Source organism: Aegilops tauschii, chromosome 4, assembly GCF_002575655.3.
Source record: "Aegilops tauschii subsp. strangulata cultivar AL8/78 chromosome 4, Aet v6.0, whole genome shotgun sequence".
NCBI lineage: Eukaryota > Viridiplantae > Streptophyta > Magnoliopsida > Poales > Poaceae > Aegilops > Aegilops tauschii.
The window spans coordinates 173,860,527-173,865,188 of NC_053038.3; the positions used below are offsets into that span (position 1 = coordinate 173,860,527).

General features: G+C 46.4%; 1 long non-coding RNA gene across 5 annotated transcripts; it reads left to right on the forward strand.

Annotated features, from left to right (window-relative positions):
* The first annotated feature begins 1,960 nt into the window (after window positions 1–1,960).
* Window positions 1,961–3,900, forward strand: LOC109757394 (uncharacterized). 5 transcript variants are annotated; one of them, XR_005754015.2, is made up of 4 exons: window positions 1,961–2,562; window positions 2,659–3,054; window positions 3,148–3,285; window positions 3,588–3,900. It is a non-coding gene; the product is annotated as an uncharacterized lncRNA (long non-coding RNA). The 5 variants fall into 5 exon arrangements; XR_005754013.2 differs by having other exon boundaries at window positions 1,964–2,209; window positions 2,354–2,562; window positions 2,659–3,285; XR_005754012.3 differs by having other exon boundaries at window positions 2,630–3,285.
* The last annotated feature ends 762 nt before the right edge of the window (window positions 3,901–4,662 follow it).

The following is a 4,662-nucleotide window of genomic DNA, read 5'->3' on the forward strand; positions in this document are numbered from 1 at the left end:
TGACGGCAAAGGCTTTTGCCGTCTGCAAGGCATGCCTTTGCCGTCAGCCATGGCAGATGGCAAAGTTCCTGATTCCTGTAGTGGTCTCCAATGATAGGACCTGCACAAACATACAAATATTGCACCCAACGCGATCGAATCCCCCTCCGGCAGAGTACCGGAACAGGTCTCCAGATGGGAGCTCAAGAGGATAGATACTTGCAGCGGCGGAAAAGTATTTTTGGTGTGCCCTCTGGTATACAGGGAATATTTGGGAATTTATAGAGCTAACATTAGGGTTGGAGTAGATCCGGGGGGCCCACAAGCCCTGGAGGCGCCCCGTAGGGCGCGGCCTCCTGGCCTGTGGCCACCTTGTGGCTGCTCTGGCCTCCTCTCGAAGCTTCGTGGGTGTCTTCTTGTCCAAGAAAAATCGTCAAAAAGTTTCGTTCCGTTTGGACTCCGTTTTGTATTGATTTTCTATAAAAGACAAAAACAAGGAAAAAACTGTAACTGGCAGTGGGCACTAGATTAATAAGTTAGTCCCAAAAAATGATATAAAATAGCATAATAATGCATATAAAATATCCAAGATGGATAATATAATAGCATGGAACAATAAAAAATTATAGATACGTTGGAGACGTATCACCCCTCGGGGCCGATCTGATTCCAACATAGTTTTGGGGCAAAGCCAAAGTAACCGTTTGTCCATAACATCAAGGGGGGATCCGAGTAGTCACCCTCGATGGATTCCACTTGATGTAACCATGAAGGTGAACTTGGAGGAATCACCCTCTAGGGTTCACACTTGAGGTGTTGCACAACAGAGTCGTTATCGGGAGTGGTGAAGGAGGGATCGCCCTCCGTAGATCAGGACCGATGAACTACACTGCAGAGATCTCATTAGAAGTGCTATACGAGGTATCACCCTCGGCACTTGATAGTAGCTCTGCGTAGTCTTACAACTAAGGGGGGTGTGAGGTGATGTGTCGGGCTCAGGGTGTCGATCACTTTGATCGAGTCATCGATAATAAGCGGGGGCAACAGGGACAAGGTGAGGGGTCACAGGAGGATCACTAACTAACCTATACTAAACATAAAGCATAAGTAGGTAGGTAATAATAGCAGGCTACCAAATCAGGCTATGCATCAGAATAGGTACAAACGAACAATAGTAACAAAATCTAATGCAAGCATGAGATAGAATGAAATGGGCGATATAGGAATGATCAAGGGGGTTTTGCTTTCCTAAAAGCTCTGCTGAAAGGGATTGAACGTCATGTGCGTAGTCGTACTCTCTAGCAGCGTCAGTCTCGGGGTCTATCGAAGAGAAGAGGGGGAAGAAACAATAAATATAAGGCAGACAAATGCATCGTGATGCATGACATGGCAATATGCGGTGCTAGGTTTGACCTAACACACTGCTACACATTACACACGGAGTGGGAAAATATCTGGGAATGTTTGCCCGGCTCCAGGCAATTTTCGGACAGACGAACCAGAGGGGAAGGATCCAGGTTCATCATGCTAGAGGCATGTGACAGATGAGTGGATAGCATAGTCGGATTCGTTATATTTTTCTGAGCAACTTTCGTATATACATTATTTTCATCTGAGTTACTGATTATTTTATATGATTTATCGAAGTTTTAATGTTTTTCGAGAATTTTCTAAAATATTAATAATTCAAAATAAAATGGAATCGGCTAAGTGTACCCAATGGAACACCCAGCTAGTGTATGACAAGTGGGGTCCAGGGGGTTGGTTGACTACTTGACTAGTCAAAGTTTGACTGGTCAACAGGGTGTGTGGGGGCCCACATGTCATTGTCTATGGGTTTTTCTTTTATATAATCTTTTTAATCTTTCCCCAATAATAAAGTACGGATTGACCTTGGGGGGTTCACCGTCATGGCTTTTTTGCAAAAGAGCCCCTATATTTTTAGTATTCAACCCGCAGTCCATGGATAAGTGAAAAACGATTCGCGCGTTGTATCGGGCCTTGGCCTGTTGTAAAAAAAGTTACGCTCGGGCGATCCGGTCTCTTCCTCTTCTCGCGACCGACGACCCCTGTTCCTCCTCCTCCTCTCCTATGCTCAATCTCAATCCCGCACATCTTCTTTCGGCGTGGCCAACCTCCCCAGTCACCACACATTCGCCCCCGCTCCAGCTGCAGGTCTTCCTCCAGACGACGACGCCGGTGCCAACGGGACCCACATCCCAACTAGAAGGTAGATGCCTAGACCCAGATCCCCTCCCTTTGCAGTCCGGCGGCGGGGCTGGATCCGGTCGATGGGGCGACCCGCAGGCAAGTGACGGCGGCTTGGGACGGCGGCGAAGCTATAACTTGGGCGGTGCCATGGCTCCTTGTGTAGAGAAAACGAGATGAGGGGGAGGTTAGGGAAGAGCAGCAGGAGGAGTGAAGGAAAAAAGGCGACAGAGAAGGGCCTGCACGCCGGAGAGCTCGACTGGCGACGACGCTCGCTGTAGCGGGAGTATGCTCAGGCGTACCGGCATGAGAGCCACAGTTGGCGGGAATTGGCTGCGGGCATAGGAACCGTGGATTGATCCCACGTACACACAGGTACTATAAAGTTTCCCCTATGCTTCTTCTAGAGGTACGCACTAAAACTAATATTTATTCTGATTAGCCTTTTTATTTCGAGATCACACCTCACAGTCGTGGGCATGAAGCAGAAGTTGCGTCACATGCTCCACATCCTATCAGCGGACTTCCAAATACTACAAGGATGCGGATTTGTTGATGACGGCTACAGATGTTTCCAAGTAAGGCGGTCGTGCCGTGAGGTGATGCATTGGCTCTGGTCCTTCTTTTTGGTAAGGGTGTGTTTGGTTGCTGGAATGGCGTGGAACGTCACGGGTCCGACCCATTGCCGAGCATCGTTCTCGTGTTCAGTAGGGAGATGGAACGGTCACCGCCTCGTTCCTAGGAACCGAATATTCGGCCCAGATGCGGAACCAGGTGATACCTCCAAAACGAGCGGACGACGCGGAACCGGCTCTCTTCTCGCACGCCCAGCCCTATCGCCTCTCCTCGCTGCGCCGCCTCCCCCTCGTCTCTCTCTCTCCCTCGATCTGCGCCGCCCCACCCCGCCCCGCCTTCCCCCGATCCCTCGCCGCGGCTGACTCCTCCCCTCTTGATATGCAGCACATGAGGGAAGTAGGCCGTCCTTTCTCTCGATCTGGAGCTGTGTGACGGTAGTTTTGCAGAGGGGTTGCAGCGGGGCGGCGGTGTAGGCGTGCTTCCGGCAAGCTAACAACGGCGGTAGAGGCTCCTCTCCTCAAGGTGCGACATCTCTTCCTTACCCCTTGTATGTGCTCTGTGCTATTCAAACTAGTGCAGCCGCTGTTACACTTTGCAGTCATGGAGATTGCCCAGCCGAGAGAGATGCAGAGATGGACTCATGGTTGTCTTTTGATTCATTTTGTTTCTCTATACTGTTCAAACGAAGGGGATCTTTTCCTAATTTCTACTGAAATACATGTTGTCCAGTTTATCTTTGCAATATATGTTGATGTGTTAAATCCCTAGTACAAGTCATTGGTAGCCATATTCTTGATAGTGTTTACTCCTCTCTACGTCCTCAGATTTTGTTGCTGCAACCTCTACAATCTACCTCATACATTGGTCAAGCGTGCTGCTGCTGCTGCTCCAAGGCAGGATGCCACACTGAAGCCAAATGCACAAATTATCCCAAAGAAGGCAGCATACATTTGTTCAGATCAAATCAGCTCAGAGTTAGCCAATACCAAATCAGTGTTTTTCTTTACCTTTGGCGTCATGTACACAGAAAAGAAAACGCCTACGAAGATCCCGATTGCCGATGTGAAGTATTGTGGTGTATGTTTGTATATTCACATGGAAAATGAACTTGCTATATTATGATATTGTTGTCGAAAATTGTGTTCTGTGTAATATCATATATGTATCATGCTTGTCAATATATAGTGTTATGTTGTTGTTTTTAAGTACAAAAGAAATGCTGCCGAAATTTTGAATTTTTGTTATTCCATTTTTCATTCCATGCTTCCAAACCAAACACAGGAATGGGACCATTCCATTCTACTTTTTTGCTCATACCAAACACAGGAACGGAACCGACCCGTTCCTTTGGAATGAAACCATTCCATTCCATGACAGTTGGTTCTTCAACCAAACACACCCTAAATACCTTCACTTCAAGTAATTTCCACCTTCTTTGTTTCTACATATGTCATGTTGAGTAGTTTTTCTGAAACATACACACTTAATTATATATATGCCTTCATGTCAATTTTTTCATAGATATGCCTTTCTTTAAGCGCATCGTAAACTATGGCTAGAGGACCGACTGGTTCGTGCAACTATCGTTTGCTCCATAGTGAAGTGCCATTGTTTGCTCTCTACTGAAGCATAGTCACCAGGCGAGACCAATGTGGAATTAGGAGGAGCTAACAATGTCTTGAATTAAGATAGTATTAGTCAAGAAATTCATTAATCTTAGCCACTTCTTATGGGTACATGAGAACTTCAAATTTTCATCCGTTAAAATTTGTTTTTGTGACTGTTTGGACTAATTCATGTCCAGACTTAATATTTCCAATTAGACTGATTTATTGTAGTTTTATCAAGGGCTATAGTATATTAATATGTGGGCATTATATGCATTACTTAACATGAATG